This window comes from Adiantum capillus-veneris, chromosome 21, assembly GCF_014529385.1.
Source record: "Adiantum capillus-veneris isolate H3 chromosome 21, ASM1452938v2, whole genome shotgun sequence".
In the NCBI taxonomy this organism is placed as follows: Eukaryota; Viridiplantae; Streptophyta; class Polypodiopsida; order Polypodiales; family Pteridaceae; genus Adiantum; species Adiantum capillus-veneris.
The window spans coordinates 36,413,318-36,437,059 of NC_140951.1; the positions used below are offsets into that span (position 1 = coordinate 36,413,318).

Consider the following 23,742-nt stretch of genomic DNA (forward strand, 5'->3'; position numbering starts at 1 on the left):
AGATGCCATAGTGTGCATAGAGAAATCCATAACAATGAAAATTCGTATTTTATGTCCAAAGACCTTGATCTTGAGATCTTCTAGCATCCCAATAGGTTTAACAATAGACCCATTGGCCATCTTTACTACTATGGTTGTGGTCCCAAGGTGAGGTCTTCCCATGGTTTCCCATCAATTTTTAGACACAATGCTAACCCCAACACCACCATCAAGGATTCCCTTCACAATTAGTCCCTTAGTAGTGATTGGTATGGTCACAGTAGTGATTGGTATGGTCGCATTGGATTCATCGCCCTCAAAGTATTGTCCCAACTTGTTAACATGTATTTCTACAACAAGGTTCTCATCTAGGTTGGGTTGTGGATCTAAGTGTTCCTCCTCTATTGGCATCTCCCTAGCTCCATCCATTTGTGCAAATTGTGGTAGCCTGACCTTCAGTTTTCCATTGAGGAAATCTCGAAGAGCTAAGAATAGCTCAGGGTCTCCATATAGTTTGGACATGATGGTGGTTCTGACTTCTGAAGCCATGAACTCCATCAATTTGGCAATATTTAACGACACCTTTTGGGCTTCAGTCCCTTGAGGTGGGGAAGATGGGATCTCCATTTCTTTGATAGGGTCAGGTAGTCCCTCTGTAAACATTCTTTCCAACAAGAAGTGAGTACGCCCACTTTCCCATTACTTTAAGTCACTTTCGTCTTGGATGACACTAGGTATGGCTAAAGGTCTATGGACTTGGTGAGGTTGTTGTTGCATAGGGAACATTGTGTCTGTAATCTAAATCTACCTAGGTGTTGGCTCTAGGTCCCTTTCAGTATCTTCTACCAAACTCCTTAATTGCTTGACTTGCTTGATCTCCTCCGTAGGGTTTGGATTAGTTCCTATCTTTTTCTTGGATCCTGGACATTGTGGCTCATGACAATCTTCCTTGTTGGTTTCTTTCCTAGTGGTTGTTTTGGTCTCCATGGTCTCACCTGAATCAGAATCCTCTTTAGCGTCGTTCATATATTCGGGGTCATCACCAGTTCCTATGTTGGTCTTGTAACTGGGGTCTGAGTTCGCTGCTTTTTGCGATCTCTTCCTTCGTGTTTTCTTCTTCTTCTAAGATTGGGCAAATGATTTCGTGTCTCTTTCTTCAAGAATATAATTTTGTTTTTAAAGCAACGATCGTGTGAGTACGTTTACTGGTACCACAGGTGTACTTTGTGATGGATCCTTGGTAACCTCAATCAAGTTTAATGGCGTGATCTTCGGTGCATTTGGATTATTTGAACATTGGGCAATCAAATGATCTATGCCACATCAATTACACATGAGTATTGGCATTGTAGACGTGCTCACTTGATTGGTTTGCATTAGTGTGGCGTTCTTTTGTAGCCTAATAGGACACTCGGTCACACGATGTGGACCTCCACACTTGTAGCATTGAAGAGGTGGTCTCTTAGCAGTGCAATTGATATTTTGGCCTCTTGCAGCAAGAGCAGCTTCTTGATAGACAGGTTTGACTTGTCCCCAATAGTCCTCCATGTAGTATTGTGGACTTTCTTCAAGCGCATCCATCCCATAGGCAATATTAGGGTCTATATCTTCCTCACAGCCTTCCAAACAGGCAATAGATAACTCACAACCCACTTGATTCACAGAAGTGATTCGCGGATGTGGTGGTTGCGGTCCTAGCACTGGAGGTGGTAAGGGCGTTGTTTGAACAACATTCGGGGCCCTAGGGACCATGTGTTGTGACGTTTGTTCAAGAGGTGGGGTCCGGCATCAATGCAGGCACTTGAGGTGTGTCTGTCCATGCTAAGGCTGGTCTATTGGCCATCGCATGCTTAAATACTATGCAATCCTTAGCTTGATGACCATACCTCCCACAGACATTGCAATTCCCATTGAATTTTACTCTAAAAGTAGGGCATTCACTGGTACTATGCGGTCCATAGCATACTGAGCACCATTGTTGCTCCCTTCTTGGCTACATATGATTGTTTTGTGGAGCACGATTGTCTCTAAGACCCTCTTGAATGGCCTTGGTGAGATCTGCTAAAGTCATCTCAGATACCTTTGGCTCCTTAGCAATAGGCTTTAGGGTCATTGGCTGATGCCCCGATGCTTGCGAGCTAATAGATTTAGGCTCAACAGAAACTCTTTCTCCTTGAATCATTAAATTATCCTCCAATTGGATCGCATTGGTGGTGACTCCTTCCCAAGTGGTGATACCTCTAATGACTAGGCCATTGTAGATACCCTCATGTCGTAATCCCCTAATGAATCTATCAAGCAATTGATTATTATTGAAGCGCTCATTTGGATTACAACGAGAATTCAAATGCTTTAAGCAACTAATAAAGTCTCTCACCGACTCTCCTTCCTCTTGTTGGGATTTTTGGAGCTGAGAGGCTACACCCCAAAGTACTCCCTCTTGTATGTATTCTTTTAAGAATAGTCTCCTAAGAGTAGGGTAAATCGTTTTTTCTTCCACCCTTAGGGTTCTATACCAATCCCCTACCTTCCCACTTAAGGTTAGGCTTAAAGCATTACTCTTATGCAGGTCATTGTGTTCTCCTAGAGAATCGCATATTTGTTCAAACACTTCGATATGCTTTCTCACATCCCCATCTCCACTAAATTTTTGTGTGAGCTTGGCTATTTGTAATGCCTTACTTCTAGGTTCTCTATCAAGCGTGTTACGCATATTCTCAGCAATAGATCGACTGATAGCTTGAGCAAATGTTGCCAAGTCACCTAAGTGAGCAGGCACCGTGGGTGGAGGCGCTCCAAAGACTACATGTGGAGTAGGTATTGGCATTGGGCTTGGCGCATAGGAAGCCCTTGGGTTCCACGTTTGGTACGGTGTTGTGCCGTGTGGCGGCCCAAAGTTCATATGTGTGGCCCTAGGCATAGCCACGTCGGATGTGACATGCTAATGCTAGCCGGTATGGTCCCATGTAAATAAGAGCTTGGGTGTTGTGGTTGTGGAGCATAGGTTGTTGAAACCATGGGAGGGGTAGGGGCTACATGAGTACGAGGAACCATAGGTGTATAGATTGGTACACACTTGTAGGTACTATTGCAAGCATTGAGCTACCATGTAGCGGTGCTTTACTAACAAATGAGGTCCATGGCATGTTTCTTGGCGTGTCCATCATTGGGGTAGGCATGGTAGCCGTGGTGTCATCAAGGGAAAGATGAGCCAGACTTGGAAAGGTAAAGCTATCACTTGTGGGCTCAGATTGCACTGAGACCCCTGGTGAAACAACATATGGAGGATCCATCGGACTTACCGAGGGAGTCTCCATTTGCGATAAGGTTGGTTGTTTAGCCTTCCCTGTATCCAAGAATCTCATGAGACCCGTTGAAGGCATGTGGATCCTCTTGTTCTGTCTCTCTAGCTCAATAACCCTATGGATGACCTCTTGTTCTGTCTCTCTAGCTCAATAACCCTATGGATGACCTCACAAACTCTTTGTTGTTGATCCTCCACACTACTCGCACTCATTGTGGATTGTAGGATATCTAATCAACCCACGTGATAGGTGTGACCTGTGTATAGGTCGGTTAGAGTTTCCATTTGTAGTTCGTACTCCTAGTTCTCATTTAACAATGCTCCATCTAGGATTGAGGTGCTAGGGGTGTCTTTTGAACTAGATGCAATGTGGCTCTCTATGGGTTGACCCTTAGTGGTTGCTAATTCAGGAGCACTCGATTGCTCTCATAGCAAGGATATTGACATAGGAGCTTTTGCTTTTAGCTCTCTTTGTTGCTCCGCCTTGCATAAGCTCTCAATTTCCTTTTCCCTAGCCGCGATGATATACTGCTCAACTTCTTGTACTTTGGCAAGGCTTCTACCATCAGGTAATATAACCTCGGAGGGGAATAACTCTGAAGAGTCATGGGGTGCAGTGAATGGAGTATTCACATGCACACTCTGTAAGAGCATAGGGTCTACGTTGATCATGAATGGCGAATTTACTTTCCCAACCCCCCTCATTTACATTGTTAGCTCCATGTTCGGAGCGAGTGGCTCTACTAAAGGTTTCCTTCAAGCGGCTAAGCACGCTCGGCCAGGACTGTGGACCCATGGCATGCATGTCTTGGCTTAAGCTATCAGGATTAGGCATTGGGTAACCCTCCATGACGTTGTAGTCAGAGGAAGAGTCACAAGACACTATATGCGGGTCCTGAGTGGTACTACCTTGGGTTCTCGCCGAGGGCTCGGAACCTAAAGTAGGTGGGTATTGAGAACTCGTGTAAGTCGAAATGCTTGCTAGTTGCTCGGCCTCTAGCACATGACCAGAGCGCAGATGCACGTACCTTTGGCACCCTACAAGCGTCGGTGAATACCCTCGAAGGTTAATTGCTTGATTTTTTGGGCGTTTTGCATCCCGTTGTCACTCGTTTTTGATGTTTTTTAATATTTTTTAATGATCGATTTTTGGATTAAAGCTTGTGATAGCTCGAAACGAGCGTATCGCTAGGGGGGTCGTGGTGTGATTTACAACACAACGTTCGGTTACCCGAAGCTCCGATGGTCCTCAAAAGGGTCGATTTTTACTTAGACGTGAGGTTAAAATAAGTAATTCTAAAGGGTGACTGAGGCCTGAGTCTGAGCGTGGGCTTGGGCTTGGGCTTGGGTCTGGGGAATATTTTCGATCCCGATCCTACCTTTTTTTTTTTTTTTTTTTGGGATTAGGTTGCCGCGGCCACGCCGCGCACGCGAGTACACATACACCTAACCTACCTACTTACAACTAACAGAGCTACTGTTACACACTAACACAGTACTAAAACAATTAATTAACTAACAGATCTACTTACTGTATCTTACATAACTAACATTATAGCTCTACTACCTTAATTCTAACACGTTATGAACAGAAAACACAATACTTTGCAACACCTTATTAACAAAACAGTAAAATGCAGCAAAACAAAGGTCACAAATCCTTGCCACACACCTTCTTTCTCTATCTTTCCTACATTTCATAATGCACCACAAAGCAACATAGAGTACTACTCGAGCTTAATGCGGGCATTTTCTTGGTAAAACGGTGCCAAAAATAGGCGCGTCTGTTGTACGTGTCAATGCAAGAGACTTACCGTACATTGTGTGCTAGCCACAAATGGCCGCAAGCACACAACCAAACTAATCTAGCAAGCTCAAGAGAGCAAGGGTATGTCACTCACCGCCCTACGCTCGCCTTTGTGGAGGATTCCTCGCCGCGAAGAAGAAGGAGCTACCATCGTGCCGCACTCAAGTGCCTCGCCGCCACCGTGCCGTCGTCGCAATGCTCGATCGCACACACACTGTCTCTGTCTCACACACATACACACACACACAAGGAGATGATGAAGAAGAAGATGGAGATGGAGCACTCTTCAATTGCACAAATGAGAGAATCAGTGATTTTTAGGTTTAGGTGACTTTTATATGAGCTCGCCCATTCACACTTGGGTGCCCATGTTTAGCCAGCTAGCCCTTGAATGTTTCAGTTAGAGTGCGCCTCTCATCGACGATCACTCTTACCCTTTCCTATTGTACCAATAAGCCCGGTCCATGACTACTAGAAATGGACGCCGGTGGTTAACAAAGTCGTCCAAAAATTTTACAAATCTCAAAATTTTTGCTCTTATTTTTGGTTTTCTTCTTTGTAAGGAGGAAACTCAATGAGCAGCCGCTTAATAAAAGAAACTTTCTCAAACATTAACACTGACTGGAATCAAGCTTTAAAATGAAAGAAATGTAAAACCATGTGAAGTTGTGAAATAAAAAGAACTAATTAATATATGTGTGTGTATAGAATTTATTAGAATTATGCAACGCTAAGCTTCACTTTAGCATTCTAAAACAATAGAATGCAAAAAAAAAAACATATATGTGTGTGTGTGTAAAATTTACTAAAATTATGCAAGGTGAAGCTTCACTTTAGCATTCTAAAACAATAGAATGCAAGATGTGAAATGAAAGTAAGTCTCCATCATGCACACTGAAAACAATGAAAGTCTCCCTAACCCAACACAACACAAAGGGTTTCTTTTAGAAAGCCAAAAAGCTATGCAAAAGCCACCAACGCCACACTAACTCGATTTTCTCTCTCAACCCAAGTTATTTATCGTGTGATCGTGAGGGAGAATGGGTTGAGGGGGTCAAATCAATATTCTCAAGTTTTTAGGGTGTAATTCAAAACAGCTAACCCTTGCGTGTGGGGGTACCCTAAGCAAGGAGTAGAGGAAGAGCAAGGGTAGCATTGATAGCAACGCTATGCTCACGCAAGATATGGTTGGCGTATGGGAAACTGCGTCGATTTAAGATAATCATAAAGCATCGTGCAAAAATCTGGTAGGCAAGCTACATCAAAATCAAAATCAAGGGTTGGTTGATTTCATGTCGTTAATTTGTGACAAGGCGAATGGCTTGGATTATGCTAGGTGGATGTTTGTGGGCTCATTGAATCGCATTAGGCTTAGGTTGGTAGAACACAAACATTTTCCATCCCCTAGGGTAAAGGGCCCATATTTAAGACGCCTAAGGAGATGGCGGGCGCTTTTTCTCTGTGCTGCTTCGTTTTGAGCATGGAGGGGTGCAACTGATAGCGCTACAAAGTATCAACCTGCAGCAAGAGAGCAAGAGCGATTTCGTGTGCGATGCCGAGCAGGTTGTGATCGGGGGCATTCGTCGAAATCTCGTCTAACAAAAAAGAACGCCATTGGAAACACTGTCCAGGGCGTATTTTGAAACTGCGGTGCCAGCAAGGCTCGCACTTGCATCGGACGACAGGGGTTTAATCCTGTGTTGAGCTAGCTGCCGTGAAAGCACCCGTTGATGGGTGTACTAGAATTGGGTTTCGCTTTTCATATTTTAGGGGTAAGTGGGTCCTTCAACAAGCACCGCAAGGCTGCACGACGGCAGTACAATAGCGTTTTTACGTAGCCTGCAAAAGGTAATGAAATCAACGGCTCAACGCCATTGCATTCTGAGTTCAAATTCTCTGCAGAGTTCACGGGAAATTTGCTCTTCCAAGGCGTTTTTTTATATGAGGACGTCGCTGTGAGTCGAACCTGGGTCTTTATGAACCACACATTTGTCAGGAATTAAGAATTTTAGAGTGTGATCCAGCCATGTCGGGGGAGACGAGGACAGTAATGCTCTTGTGGGCTTGCGCCATCGGTACTGCCACAGGTTCGAACTGTGCGTGCATGCGTTGTGCGTCTGTGTATGTCTATTTTGAGAGAGAGAGAGAGAGAGAGAGAGAGAGAGAGAGAGAGAGAAAATCCAGAAAAGTTTTTTGTCCTTTTGCTAGGCGCGCTCCTGTGCGCAGTCGCCTTGTCCTTCTGATTCCTTCGGCTTTGAAGGATTTTATGCAACCTTGGTGGTTTTGAAGATTCTCATGCAAGTTTTGGTGATTCCTCTCTTTTGGGCAGTGGGTTGTTTCAAGATCATCAATATTGGCTGTTGCTATTGGTGTGGATGGTGTTCAAGCTTTATGCTGGGCTGGTGGGGGCTGCCACCAGTTAGTTGGGGAAGTTCTTAATTTCGTCCCTATTTATTGAAATCTTGTGTAATACCATGTACTTAATCCTATTTTTTGGAATAGATAGCCTGCGGTGAGGATCTAGAAGCTATATTTTGGTAATGCCCAAAAGCCCTAAACTAGGTGCAAGGACTAGTTTTACCCGCTTTTGGGTGATCAGATGCGAACCTAAGCTCATAATGTTAAATATCTCATTTTGAGTCATTTCAGGGTTCTAAAGTTTGAGAGCTAGTCAGATTATAAGCTTGAGAGCTTTGTAAACACGAAGAACGTCTTGGTAGCATTGTACCACTTGGGGCTATAGCAAGTGATGGGCATATTTGTGCATCTCTGTTGTGGAGTCATAAAGTGTCTTCACCTTGCTATCTCCTTGCCTATACATATGTTGATATTTGAATTGTTTCGTTGGATTTTTCCCTTAGCTATGCGTTCCTTGCAAATCTGGAGGATTTTTCCACCTATGGTTGACCGTTGTGTCTTGTTTTGTGGCTTTTAGCTGCTCTATGAACTTGCAGCTTTGTCTCCTTAGTAATATTTTTTTAATATCTATAAAGTTCAAGCCCCAATGAGAGAGAGAGAGAGAGAGAGAGAGAGAGAGAGAGAGAGAGAGAGAGAGAGAGAGAGGGGAAATGAAATGAAATGTTATATTAACGTCTTCAAAAGGCCAAAATGACCTATGAGACCAAAAAGTTACAACGCGGTGAATCTGATATAATGTCTGAGTACCAAAAATAAAAAGGTACTGAAAAAGGGGTACTATAGAATCCTAAACTGCTAGATGTGAACTAAACAACTTCCTGGAGTTGTGTAGGATATGAGTAGGGGGGTGAAAGCAGTGATTGAGAGCTAATACAACACAATGTGGGTGTGTGTATGGGGATATAATGGGCAAGAGCTGATACAAAGGCTGGTACAAGATGAGTAGGGTGTACAATCCTCAAAAGAGCTAAACCACGGGAGATCAATCATCGGCCGCTGGCGGATCTCATCAATCTCCTCCTTGGTCATCAAGCATCGGCATTTCCATTGTGATTTGCCACATGTGATAGATTTAGATCAGAAAAACAAGTTTCGACCCCATTTTTTGCGTGTGTTTAATGAACGGTTTGACACTCTGTCTATATGTTCATTTACATTGCATGCACAATCTTTAAAGAAGACTAGAAATTTTCCAGTCACTTTACATGGAATGGGTATGTTCATGTTTTTGTGTTGAAAGTGGTTTCAGGAATTTTCATCCTCGGAGATTCTTGAAGAAGGTAGAAGCATGACTAGACGAAGTTGAAGCATTGAAGGAGCCACAGATGACTGTGTCGCTTTTGGCGCGGCCCAAAGAAGCAAGCGTTGCAGACCTTTATGAGGTTCAAGTATCGCATGACCCACGCATCAGAGTGGGCCGACGAAGAGTCCTTCCCAGGATTCTAAACGTTGTTGGCGATCTCCCTCGACGCCATACAGTTCGGTACCAGTACCTCACTTTAAAAAGGAGGGGATGTCACGTGCACATCTAACCCTATGTGCATGTGAACAAGCTACTTCATGACAAGGGTTCAGTTAGCCTAGCTTAGGAAGTATTTTGGCACTTTTGTGAGTGTTCGCAGACCGTGCATGTCCAGGCACTTAGAGTAGATGCATATCCTCTGGCTGCACACAACATGATCATCAACATTACCATCAGATTCCATCAGGAGCATTTTACAGTGCATAGAACCTATTTTCTCTATTTTCGCCATTTTTCACTTATTATTAATTAGTGACATCTCAGCAGGGCAGGGAGCATTCCCATGTCGGAGTTAGTCGAAGCGCCAATTCCACAGGCTTTACCAGTTCAGCTAGCCACCTTTCAGAGTCCAAATGTTGGATTAAATGGACAGGGAGCTAATGTCCAAGCTATGCATTAGGTTTTTCCACCACCCGTGGTACATCCTGGGTATTTCGAGGGTAGATTTGTGTTTCAAAGCATGGTTGGTTATGCGCCTGGAAACCAACGGTACATGCCAGGAACATTTTTTGAGGTTATGCAAGGCATGGTGCAAAACCCCATGTTTGGTAATATCAGCTTATAGCGAGGGTTTCAGTGCAATCAGGCTAGTTTGGGGTGCCACAAGCCACTTTTGGTATGGCTGGTTTTTCCGACCAGCAAGCAAATATGGCACGAGGGAACCAAAATGTCAATGGTCAAGGGGTATAGATGATCCCATCATTGTATCCATGTTGCAGACACTTCCCTATGATAATTTGGGAGTGATGGAATGTCACGTGGCACATCCAACCCTATGTATCCGTGGACAAGCTACAACATGACCAGGGTTCAGTCCAGTCAAGTCAGTCTAGAATAGGAAGTGATTTGACACTTTTGTGAGTCTGTTCGCAGACTGTGCATGTCCAGACGCTTAGATTAGATGCATATCCTCTGGTTGCACACAACATGACCATCAGATTCCAGTCAGATCCCATGAATAGCATTTTTACAGTGCATAGGCCTATTTTCCCTTATTTTTGACATTTTTTACTTATTATTTTTAAGTGACTTTTGTTGGAAAGTAGGAAGGGCAATTTTGCTAAGTTTGTATATAAGCAAACCAGAGCTAGCACTTTCTGGGAGAAGAGGCAACAGGAGCTTCGGTTCAATAGGCACCTTCTCAGCAGGAACCCCCAGCAAGGCCTAGCGTTTTCGCTACACAGCAGAGCGAGGCTAGCGTTTTGCATCAAGAACCCATATCAGCCAGCGTTTTTGCACTTGCAGATTCCCGGCGATAGTAGAACCACATATCAGCCTAGCGTTTTGCATTGGCAAGACATCCGGAAACAACAGAACCAGCAAAAGCCCTAGCGTTTTTGCAAGAAGACTTCAAATCAGCCCTAGCGTTTTTGGTTTGCAGATCAGCCCCGGCGTTTTGCAGATTCACAGCGACGGAACATCAAGAACCACGAGCGTTTTCAGTTTTCAGCCTTTAGCACTCGCAGAACAAGTCCGAACCTCGCAGATCTCACCTTCCCGCAGCAGGTCCTCGCGGCACGATGGGATCCATCGAAATTTGCAGTTTCAGCTCGGAAAACGCAGATTTCAGCATCTGCGTTTTCAGCGCCTCGTCGTCGCATCGTCATCTGAGGTCTCGACATCGTCCCCTACATAGTGTCAGAATTCAGCTGATAAAGATTTGCAGATTTCAGCCCTTAGCGTTTTCAGATTTCAGCCCGTCTTGTCGTCGTCCTCATCGTCGTCGACATCGTCGACAAGTCCAAGCATTGTAGAGATTCGTGCAATCATAAGTAGACCGCTCTCGCCATAGAGAGTGGGGCCTTCGGAGGAGGGTTTGACAACATTTTGGTGTTGTATTCTTCTCTCTCTATCTCTCAGTCTCATACACTTTCACGCACAGTGTCCATTCACTTTGTTTGTGTCCATTGCACTCTCTCATTAAGAACGGAAGGTTCTCCCTTCCATAAGAATAAAAGGAACCTTGAGCACAGTTCGGAGCACTCATCTTGAGCAAAGTTCAAACATTCATTCCGCTGCACCTTACATTCGTATCAGAGCTTTGGCAGTGTTCTGTATCACTCAAGGAAAGAACCACATAATTTTTTTTGCTTGTTGCGGTCGCACGAACCCAAGCTCGCTTGGGCGTGTCGATTCCTAATCGTGTTTTTGAAGAGTGACAGGAATCCCAGGAAAGAAGGGCTTGTCCAGTCTCTCCTTGTGCCTCTTTTCACTCATTGAGAGTGGACCGTGCACTTAGCGGCCGGCCAATCGACGTGAGGTGGGAAAAAGCAACCTTGGTGTGAGCGCAAGGCCGCCAAGGGGTGCGCCCGCGGAAAAGAGAAGAACTCGGGTGAAGAGAAGATCCTTCTCTAACACAAATTGCAAGCGAAAGAAGAACCTCAAGAACCAAGACCCTCAAGAACCTAAGTTTCTTGTGAACTTAAGACCCCCAAGAACCCAAGTTCCTTGTGAACTTAAGACCTCAAGACCACAAGAACCCACAAGAACCCACAACTTCAGAATGGTCATCACTTGAAGTGGAATGGATACTTCGCTTGGAGGTGATGAGCATGAGAGAGGCGAAGAAGAATTTTTGCCACAACGAGGCTTTTCCGACCCTCCCCCTTCCCCATCTACGACAAGGATTGCCCTAACTCCTATGGAGGCTTTCGACAAGAGGATGATGGACAAGGAGTTCGTAGAAAGAATGGCAGCCATAGATTGTGACTACGAAGAAAGAGTGGCAGCCATAGAGCGTAAGTACGACTTGGAAGCCAAAGACAGTCAAGCCATATTGGATCGCGAGAACAAAGAAAGTCAAGCCAAATTGAATCGTGAGAACAAAGAAAGAGAAGCAGAATTTGATCACGAGAACAGAGCAAGATAAGAACAGAGCGACCAACACATGAAAGAGTTCTTGCGACTCTTTTCTATTGTGCAGGTGCAGTTTGCACAGAATCGGGAAAAAGAGACTCTCTCAGTCTCTTCTTCTCCCAAGCATGACACACATGATTTGCATGATGATGATTTGAATGACAATGATAAGCATGATGATTTGAATGATAATGATAAGCATGAAGAATTGCATGACAATGGCAAGCATGATGATTTGGATGACAATGACAAGCATGATGTTTTGCATGATGATCAAGATGTGATTTCTCACAAGCATGATGATTTACATGACGATGATGTGATTGTTCACGAGGATGATGGTTTAGTTGATACTTTCTCTAGTGAAGCTAACCTCATTGCAGATTCGATCAATCGCGAAGAACCGATCTTGGCTTTCGAGCCTAGGTCCAAAGAACCCTTAGAGGAAGTACTATGTGTTCGAATGATTCGTCAGCACTCATTGTTCGAGTGTTTCATTTGTGATTGTTTCCTGTATTTTAGTCAGCGTCTTTATGTGATCCCTTTTCCTAGGCATGACATATTGTACGTTGAGCACGTTTCACTCATGAATGAGCACGGATGTATGCGGATTGTTCATGAAAAGCTGAAAAGTATGCATTCAAGGAAGTCTTATTTCATGTCTCTTCCTTGGCATGACACAGTTGTAGCAAGAGCACATGAAAGTATGAGCACCAAGCATGGGCATTTCCGTTGTGAATTGCGACAATTGATTGCTTTAGATCAGAAGAGAAAGATTCGATCTCATGGTTTGTGTGTGTTGGGTGAACGGTTTGGCACTCCGTCTCTTTGTTCATCTACATTGCATGCACTGTCTTTAGAGAAGACGATATTTTTTCCAGTCACTTTACATGGAATAGGTATGTTCATGTTTTTGTGTTGGAAGTGGTTTTAGGAATTTTCAGCCATGGAGATTCTTGAAGAAGGAAGAAGCATGACTCTAGACGAAGTTGAAGCATCGAAGGAGCCACAAAAGACTTTGTGTCACTATCGGCGCGGCCCAAAGAAGCAAGCTTTGCAGACCTTTATGAAGTTTAAGTACCGCACAACCCACACATCAGAGTGGGCCGGCAAAGAGTCCCTTCCAGGATTCCGGATGCTATTGGCGATCTCCCTCGATGCCATACAGTTCGGTACCGGTACCTCACTTTGAAAAAGAGGGGATGTCACGTGACACATCCAACCCTATGTGTTTGTGGACAAGCTACAACATGACCAAGGTTCAGTTCAGTCAAGTCAGTTTAGAATAGGAAGTGATCTGGCACTTTTGTGAGTCTGTTCGCAGACCGTGAATGTCCAGACACTTAGATTAGATGCATATCCTCTGGTTGCACACAACATGACCATCAGATTCCAGTCGAATCCCATCAGTAGCATTTTTACAGTGCATAGGCCTATTTTCCCTATTTTTGTCATTTTTCACTTATTATTTTTAAGTGACTTTTGTTGGAAAGTAGGAAGGGCAATTTTGCTAAGTTTGTATATAAGCAAACCAGAGCTAGCACTTTCTGGGAGAAGAGGCAACAAGAGCTTTGGTTCAACAGGCACCTTCTCAGCAGGAACCCCCAGCAAGGCCTAGCGTTTTTGCTACACAGCAGCGAGGCTAGCGTTTTGCATCAAGAACCCAGATCAGCCAGCGTTTTTGCACTGTGTAGATTCCCGGCGATAGTAGAATCACATATCAGCCTAGCGTTTTGCATTGGCAAGACATCCGGAAACAACAGAACCAGCAAAAGCCCTAGCATTTTTGCAAGAAGACTTCAAATCAGCCCTAGCGTTTTTGGTTTGCAGATCAGCCCCGGCGTTTTGCAGATTCATAGCGACGGAACATCAAGAACCACGAGCGTTTTCAGTTTTCAGCCTGTAGCACTCGCAGAACAAGTCCCGAACCTCGCAGAACTCACCTTCCCGCAGCAGGTCCTCGCCGCACGGTGGGATCCATCGAAGTTTGCAGTTTCAGCTCGGAAAACGCAGATTTCAGCATCTTCGTTTTCAGCTCGTCGTCGTCGCATCGTCGTCATCGACATCGTCTTCGACGTAGAGTTAGAATTCAGATTTACAGATTTCATCCCTTAGCGTTTTCAGATTTCAGCCCGTCTCGTCGTCGTCCTCATCGTCGTCAACATCATCGGCAAGTCCAAGCATTGTAGAGATTTGTGTAATCATAAGTAGACCGCTCTCGCCATAGAGAGTGGGCCTTCGGAGGAGGGTTTGACAACATTCTGGTATCGTATTCTTCTCTGTCTATCTCTCAGTCCCATACACTTTCACGCACAATGTCCATTCACTTTGTTTGTGTCCATTGCACTCTCTCATTAAGAACGGAAGGCTCTCCCTTCCATAAGAATAAAAGGAACCTTGAGCACAGTTCGGAGCACTCATCTTGAGCAAAGTTCAAACATTCATTCTGCTGCACCTTACATGGAAAAGCCAAAACCATACAACGAAGGTGGTGCAGTTGTGAAGTTTGATACTTTTAACGGGTTTGAGGCCAAGATGAAGGCTCTTGGGGGGGATTTTACAGAGACCTCCAAGGTCAAGAAAGCTGCCACTTTCTTGAAAGGAAATGCACGTTCATGGTGGACGACATTGTTGATGTAAGGACAGGTGCCTGCCACATGGATATACTTCAAGAAAATGTTTGCATCTGCATGGGTGTCAAATGAATTTGAAGGCGATGTGATGATGGATTGGCACCAACTGAATGCAGCCACTTGCAAAAGCTTCGAGGAGTACAATCGGATGTTTTTCAAGTGCTACTTTCAGTAATTTCCTATAGGTTCGTGCCATTGACAGAGCAGATCGAGAAGTATTGTTGTGGGCTGCCTAAAGGGTTGAGAAACTACTGTACAAATAACAGAGTGGCCATCCTTACTCAGCTTATAAAAGTTGCCAGCACTGGTCATGCCTCGTTGAAGGGAGAAGACAGTGGATTTCAGGGCAACATGAAAGGGGGCCAGCCAAAGAAAAATTCATAAAGAAGCCCGTTGTAAAAGCGACTCCTGAAGCGTCCTAGGGGTCAGAAAAGAAAAAGAAAGATAAAGACTTGGCCGAGACGTTTGGAGGACGGACAAAGAAACAGAAAAGAAAGCCTTTTGTGTTCAAAGAGAAGAAGGTTTTAATGGCTGAGAATAAATGCTTTATTTGTGAGCAGCCATTAATGGCTAAGAATAAATGCTTTATTTGTGAGTAGCTTGGTCATTTTGCTGCAAATTGTCCACAGATAAAGAGGCCAGTTGACTTAGAGGACAAGAAAGGAAACAAGCCCAAACCCACGACAAGTTTAGTGCTAGATATGGTGGGTGATAGGCCGAACTCGGATGCTAGTGAGTTATGCAGAACGTGGGGTAAAGTTAGGGATCAGACAACACTTATTTTCTTTGATCCAGGTGCTAAGGAAAACTTTGGCTATCAAATTGGGCATCAAATATGAAGAGATGGGGTACACAGTAGAGGCAGGTTTGGCATGTCTTGGCTATTCAGTGTGTGTTACTCCTATCATTGGAAGGCTGCGTCTGCATATTCAGTAATACGCAGACACGGGAATTTTATATCATGCCACTGGTAGGGTGCGATGCGTTGTTGGGAATCCCATGGATGTTCCATGTACATGGAGTGATGGATGTCTTCAACAAAAAGGTCACCCTGTAGCATAGGGACAAAACTCACATCCTGGATGTAAAGCTTAAGAGGGGACTTTGTCCCTATTGTATTAGCTTTGGCTATCAATTTTGTAATTAAAAATCATCTTTCTGCGTACTTGATTTTTACACGTGATGTTTCAGATATTTGTCAGTCAAATTTATCTGTGTTACATAAAGAAAGGTCAGATTTTTGGGAGAGTTTAGTGATTGTTTTCCTAATTCATTACCATCTCAGTTGTAAGGATTCTAGGTACTAATCCTTAATTAAGTACTTAAACTCATGATTAAGACTTGAGAAACTTGAACTGAACTCAGAAACAAGACTTAGAAGACTCTGTGTTGATTGATTGAATGTGTGATACAAGGGCTCCTTATATAGGAGACGAAGAGACACAAATGAAAAGACATATTTCTTGGTGAAGAGACATAACTTAAGACGTAAAGACATCCTTTCGGCGAAGAGCTGCAACCATTGGGCGAAGAGTCGCACCCGTAGAGCAAAGGGGTGTGACCAGTCGTCGAAGGAGTGTGGCTTTTGGCGAAGAGACACATCTTTTGGGCGAAGGGGTGTGACCATCCAAGCATGAGCCAGTGTCAAAGAAATGACTTTCGATGTTGATAGAACTTTGGAAAAGCATTGAATCTTCAAAAATCTTCAATCTTTGAGTTATCGGAAACCTTTGTCTTGAACTTTTTCTTCTTGCGAAACCTTTTTGCTTTGACTGCTAAATCCCATGTCGTTGCATTATTCAAAGACTTTTTAGAGGAATCTGGCATAATCAAGTTGACTGCAACAAGAGGTTGATCTTCAAAATTCTTCGTGCGATGTAAGATTTTTGGTTCAAAGTCTACCAATAACTGTGAAATATTTGGCGAAGAGGAAATCTTCTCAAGACATTCTTTAGATGGGATAACTTCAACTTTATGAATCACTGGAGAGGATTTTGGCTTGAGATAGTAATCATCTTCCAATAAGGAATCCCAAAATTCTTCAGAAGCATCTTCAGAAACTGTCACTTCATGACTTGCAATTGGCATATCATCATCCAGCGAAGAATCAAAGAAAGCATAGTCGTCTTCAGACTCGGAATCTGCAACTATGTCCTTTGGTAACAAAGTATCACTTGGAAAAACTTCTTCATCAATAATAATTTTTGCATTTGCATTGGAAATCATATTCGTTTCATAATCCACTGTATCATGTTGTTTGACTTGTACACGTGAGGCTTGAATCACTCGTTTTGCATGATAAAGCCGGTGTAAAATCAGTTCACGTCCATCTTTGAACAAATTGATAGTATGTCCTCGAAAGCTAATTGCGGGATCATACTGGAATAACCAATGCTGACCAAGAATTATGTTGTAATAAGATAAATGCATGACTTCAAAATCCAATTGATGTGCATAAGTTTGAATCTCGAACTGCAACTATGGAACTGTTTGATCACAAGTCAAAATTGATCAATCTGCTAATTCCACATCTTATAAGTGAGACGTCTTCTGAGTTGGCAAACCAAGCTGTTGAACTATTTGAGTGCTGATGAAATTATTAGAGCATCCGCTGTCCACCAAAATGTTGATGGAGCGACCATCGATAGTTCCAAGCAGGCTCAAAACTTGCTTTGAGAGAGGCTCCAAAACTGAAAAATTGCACTGAGCATGCTTCATAAGAATAGTCGCGTCCTCTAAGACACGAATCGTATTGACCACAGATTTTCCTTTATCCTTAGCAGAATCTGGTTGTTCAGAATTCGATGAGGTTTCCGCGTTGGAATTTCTTTTCAAATTAGACGGATTTGGTCTCTTTGGACATTGATACCACCTATGGTCACCATCGCAAATTGTACATAAACCATCCTTCTTTTAAGTCGAAGATGCATTTGAGGAAGAGCCTTGCTAAGTATTGGAATGCCGATCTTGAGAAAATCACGTCCTTTACCACGATCAACTGGAGCATTGGAAGAAGACCTGCTTTGAAATTGTCGATCTTGAGAATAGAACCTTGAAGCTGAAGAAGGCTCTGTTACTTGCTGTTTGAACTGAGATTGATGCTACTTTGGCTATAGATTTCTCTGCGATCGCGCTGTGAAAAGAGAGCGCTGTTTAAAGATGTGTCACTAGGAAGAAAATTCCGTGTTAGCGCCAATTATCGCCAAGACGCTCCACATAGGCAATTGCAACATCCAAGGTGGTAGGGTTGTATTTTTGCATATTGTCCTTCAGGTTGGGTTCGAGTCCGTCAATAAAACTGTGTAGTTTATCAGAGGGACTAAGGGTCTCTATCCCCAGAGTTAGCCTTTGGAACTTTGTGATGTACGCGGCCAAGGAACCTGTCTGGCTCAGGCGGCGAAGAGAGGGCTGGGCATGAAAATCCGCATTAGCAGGCTCGAATGCCTTGCGAATAGCACGCCGGAATGTATCCCAAGAAGGTGTGTGTTTACATGGTTTTAAAAGGAAGGCCGGCCAGCCAATTTGAGGATTTTAATAATTACAAGCCAAAATCGTAAGTGACCTGGGCTGCGAATGTAAAAATACTCTGTAGCGTAAGTTTTCAGCCAGCGTAGATTATTTTCCAGCAAAGAAATCAGCCAAGCGTCCAATTGTTCCAGCGCAGAAATTCAGCCAGCGTTTCAGCCCCATTGTTTCAGCATGGCAGCGTTTCAACTAAGTGGTGCCTCGCTTCAGAAGAAAAGGGGGGCAGGCTGCTTGCTGTGCGTGTATTCGCGTGAAGGGGTGCGAGAGCAGAGGTGCAATTCAGCAATCAGCCCAGCGTTTCCAGAATTCAGCCCAGCGTATGTCTGAAATTCAGCCCACAAAGGGGTGCGCAGAGGGGTACGAATGGGACACGTGAAGAGTCACTAACAGACGGGTTCACAAATGCACCGGGTACGCAGCCGACACATATCTGTATTCTGTTCTTTATTTATATAAGTGACAAAAAAATACGTGCCTCATGCTCACGTATGTGTACGTGTACGACTTCTTCTTCTTCCATACAACGCCGGGAAGGGGGGGGGGAGGGTAGCGGCGAGGGTGAGGATTCTAGGTACTAATCCTTAATTAATTACTCAAACTCATGATTAAGACTTAAGAAACTGGAACTGAACTCAGAAACAAGACTAAGAAGACTTAGAAGACTCTGTGTTGATTGATTGAATGTGTGATACAAGTGTTCCTTATATAGGAGACGAAGAGACACAAATGAAAAGACATGTCTCCTGGTGAAGAGACATGACTTTAGACGTAAAGACACATCCTTTCGGCGAAGAGCTGCAACCAAGCGTAGGGGTCCGTCCTCCTTGGCATGACTGTTAACATAGTCACCAAATAGACCTCCCCATAGGGTTGGTGCGGCACTGAAAGAGCAAACACTTCAACTTGAAAAAGAGAACATCACACTTGGTAGTCAAGAAACAAAGTGGCGGAGTTCCACTTCTAGATGCACTGACCCCAAAGCGTCCCTTTCGGTACTACTTTTTATATTAAAGTAATCCATAGAGTACAACTACCAGGGAGTCACTTTGCAATGTGCAACCATGCATTGATATGCCAGAACTGACCCCGAAGGCTCATATTTAAAGGCACTGAGGCCCAAAAGCAATCGATACAAAAAGCTGGAGCTAACCCCAGAGCAACTGCTATAATATAGGGCACACAATCCTCTAAGTTCACATTGCTAAAAATCTTGGCAACCAAATCTGCCACATCAGCAACGTAAAGTCTGCCGCAAATTCCGGGGATTTGCCACGCCATCATCTCTGTGGTCTCTCTTTTTTTACTAGCTGGCAGGTTCTAATGCCGCACCATCATTTTTGTGACATGAAGGTGTTACAAAAGCGAGTAGGCATTACTGACCATCTAACCCGCAGTGAGAAAACCCCTGGGGGTTTGGAAAGATTACAAAACTAAAGGGGAAAAATCACCAGTGATGCAGGGATTTGAAAAGGGAAATATATCTAGTGTTTTAGGCAGGGGAGTAATGGAATGCTGACAAAGAGAGCTACAGCAGAAACATATCACCCACCGTGCAGGAAGCCAAAAACTCCACCACAATGTCTCTACAAACAGAGTAACTGAAATGGCTCTTACAAGTGAAATGGAGGCACCCATCAATCCAAAATGGAAATGGGGTTGTGTAGACACAGGACCAATGTTAAAAAATTGGTGTCAATTCCCATCATAAGTCATTGACTTCGAGTTGTCCTTACATTAGCCTCCTCTCTCTCTTCTCAACGCTGACTATATAACCTTTGAAGGCCTCGTTGAATCTCTCTCTCTCTCTCTCTCTCTCTCTCTCTCTCTCTCATATTTAAGAATTTGTTTAGTCACCAAGGAGATGCCACGTGGCAAGGTCACTGTTTCCAAACGTTTCCCTTATCCACACAAATCCAACCATGCCGTTGCCTGTTCCAAGACCCTGAAATGGAGTTTCTTGGTAACTCCGGATCTCCAAAGCCTACAGGCGCACTCCAAGCAAGAGAAGGATCTTCCCCGAATCCCCACATAGCAACCCAGCTTCAAAATCCAAATCCCAGTAGAGAGAATATCCTCCAAATTTTCCCTGCCATTAATCAACAGGGCTATGGTGTTGACGACCTGTTTGACTGTATATTTTGAGTAAGAGTTTTAGCCCACATTTAGTTTACAAGTTCAGACTTTCCTGCACTTATACCTCGTTTCGTAGTACAGAGTGATTATTCGCCTGGCAAAAGTATGCTGTGGGTGCATGTATTTGTTCACGTTATCGTTTTTAGAGACAAATGCAAGTTAAATCATCCTCAAGTGACATTGAAGGGAACTTTTCTGGTTCAGGTTTCTACTTTTTATCTCAAGAGAGAAAGGCTCAGAAATCAGGAGGATCATCGGAAGAAAGATTGCAGCAGGCTGACCTGTTATCTGATCGGAAAAGGGGTTGATGGAAGGAAACTGTTTGGATAAAGGTGTGCTGATCGAGTAATTTTGGCTCAATAAAAAGTAGGCACCAACGAAGAGAGGCTCAGAGTATTTTACATGTTTTGGTGTGAAATGGCCTTTGGGCTGCAGCAGCAATGGTGTTACAACAAAAACTCTTCATGTTTTTACTATTAAGCATGGGTTGTTTTTTTCCAAAATGGGTTCAGATAGAGTTGTAATTCTCGAGTTTAGTGCTGTAATTTTCCTTCGTAGTCTGTGAACAATCCTGATGGGCTACTTGAATATGACAGTCTCAGAAAGTGAGCTATAATTTTGATGCTGGAGCGTGCTGGTCCAATGTGAAATCTCATGAAGCAGCTCATTAAATTGCATGTTTTGGCCTTCCTACCAGCATTGTATGATTTCTTTGGCTAGGGGAACTATCAAGGCAAGCCTTGCTCCTGACGTTATTTTTGTTTGAGAACCTTTTAAAATGGATTTGAGACATCGAGAGATGAGCATAGGAGTCCCAGTCTTAAAAGATGATGCTGTGCTTCTATTACTACATGAGAAATCGAATCTGGGGGAAAACATGTGTTTTTGAGAGAAGAAAGGGGAAAATTGTGCCGAAACAGATCATGATTCAGTTTTTGAAAAGCTGCCATGCTTTGTCTTTGAGTTTTGTCTGGAGGTTATAGAACTGATGGATGATGGATGCGAGAGAGAATCAATATATGAGGAGCAAGTAGGAGAAGAGGGAAAAGATAGAAGAACCTGGAGCACACAATTCCCACAATGGGGATAGAAAGATATCTTCATAGTAATTGTTATGGCATGTAATGCATGAGATCTACTGTGCAGGTATGGTGCATGGGACATGGACATTACACATGATCATTAGTTATCTATATAATGCACGGACGTGAATGTCTTCGTGCATGGTTTGTCTCGTAGCGGATTTGGCCTCTTGCATTAAAATTGCCCTCTCTCTCTACTCTTGATCATATTCTGACACTCAGAGCCATTGCTGAGGAGGGGAGACGCGGGAGACGGCTCTATTGTTGCTTTGTGGATTTCTGATAGAGTGCCCATAGCTAGATTGATGCGCAGACTGCAAGAGATGGGGGTACCCAAAGAGTTGGTTTGGGGGATCATGGCTCTATACAAGTCGGTAGTGGGGCATGTACGCACTCCATAGGGGATTTCTGATTTGGTTCACTCCACTGTTGGGGTGAAACAGGGCTGCCCACTATCTCCTACACTATTTGGCATGTTTGTGGATGAGGTTGCTGACTACATTGAGAGGGATGGTGATGGAGGAGCACAGTTGGCAGGGACATGGATCCCATTATTGTTATATGCTGATGATATTGTGAGGCGATGCAATGTCATTTAGATGCTTTGTTCACATTTGCCCACGATAGTGGATTGTCTGTTAACCTAGGGAAAACCAAGGTTATGATGTTTAACACCACACCACAATGGGTCAGGAGGTTAGCACCCACTTTTACATATGGCCAGGAGATGGAGTATACATATGCATATGCATACACCTATCTTGGGGTAGTCTTCAGTGGACCGGTGTTTTCATTGAGGAGAGCAGCAGAGACTAGATTGACGAGAGCTTATGCAGCCTTGGGAGGATCTGAAAAGATGTGTCCGCAGGTTCAATTTCAGGAACCTCGAACAAAGCTGTGCCTTTTTGACACTCTAGTGGCTTCAGCTATGCTTTATGGGGTTTAGATTTGGGGACCCTCATTGGACCACCATGGAAGATCTGGTAGCACTGATAAATGGAGATGTATGGAGAGGCCTCTAGTCTCTATGATCTCTCGGTTGATTCGAGCTAAGGCCTCAATGCCACATGAGATTTTTGAGCTGAGCTAGCTGCCCCCCCCCCTCTCGTAGTTGAGGCCCTTACTAGATTAGTTTCCTTCATGCATGATTTATGGGACCTCCCCAGAGACAGATATGCTCAGCTAGCCCTTGAGTCATCCCGACAGCTTGCGCTACAGGGTGACACACCATTTTGGAATGGGCAGATGACATCATGGTTTCAGTCAGATGGCTTCAGCATGGATAGATTGCCCCGATTCCAGTACTCCTTGGATGCACCCTCCCTTTCTCTCACATAGACAAAGATCACTAGACCTATACGTCAGCCTTTGATTCAACTAGATACCAGAAGCACATGGATCGTTGGGCACGAAGATGGCTTTCTATAAAGAGCATCTTGTCCGACTAACAGAGGATGGATATGGGATCAGACCCACCTATATTGACACTCATTTATCTTATGGGATACGATGTGCTATTGGTTAGATGCACACATCATCGCATTAGCTAGAGATTGAGATTGGCAGATTTAGGAGAACACCATCAAAAGCCAGGATATGCCAGTTGTCATATGGAGCCAAAGACAGGTACATCACATTTGTCATTGTCTGGTATACTATGAGGTACAAGGCTGCTTTCATTGTCTATTCAGAGAGGGCTTTGGACTGTTGGCTAGAGTCATGGGATATCAGGATCATAGATGCCTTGGGTTGTTTTTGCTGAAGCTGCGCAGACACAGGGAGAGTCTCTTGAGGAGAGCAGGCACTGGGAGACATTCACAAAGGGAGATCACTGACTTTTTTAGAGCAGGGACATTAGCCAGATGAGCATGCTTCACAGCAGACTTGAAAGCCCACTGATAGGTATATTAGTGGACAGGGCCATTGAGCTCGGGAGAGCTAGACGCTCACGTCTACGAGGGCGGCCACGACATCGACGAGATGCAATACTTTCTCGGACAACGCCTAGGCCGGGCATTTTTTGGCATTGATGATGATGATGATTTTAGTCCGATAATTTTAGTCTTTTTTATTCTTTCACTTTACTTCATTTTGTGTTTGTTCCCAGACATTGGACTAGATCCACAAGGATTGTATCGTTTTGGTCTCATAGGACATTTTGGCCATTTGAAGACGTTTAATATAACATTTCATTTCATCTCTCTCTCTCTCTCTCTCTCTCTCTCTCTCTCACATATTCTGACATGATCATGAAAAGATGCGCCCTCCTTGTTAGTGGGTGAGTCTCGTTGTCTCTCCAACTCTATCCACATCACAAGAATGCTGTTAAAAATGATGTCGAAAGTGTGGCTACCCGGGTTCAGTCAAGGCCTGGTCGACAACTTTCTATTAAGCACAATCAAGTCACGAGAGGCTTTTATTTCTTCATGTGAGAGAGAGAGAGAGAGAGAGAGAGAGAGAGAGATAATACCTACATTTAGAGA

At 43.9% G+C, this 23,742-nt stretch overlaps 1 long non-coding RNA gene across 1 annotated transcript; it reads left to right on the forward strand.

Annotated features, from left to right (window-relative positions):
* Positions 1 to 6,492: 6,492 nt before the first annotated feature.
* On the forward strand, positions 6,493 to 20,799 carry LOC147430782 (uncharacterized). The gene is made up of 2 exons (XR_015185648.1): positions 6,493 to 7,177; positions 20,382 to 20,799. It is a non-coding gene; the product is annotated as an uncharacterized LOC147430782 (long non-coding RNA).
* Positions 20,800 to 23,742: the final 2,943 nt, after the last annotated feature.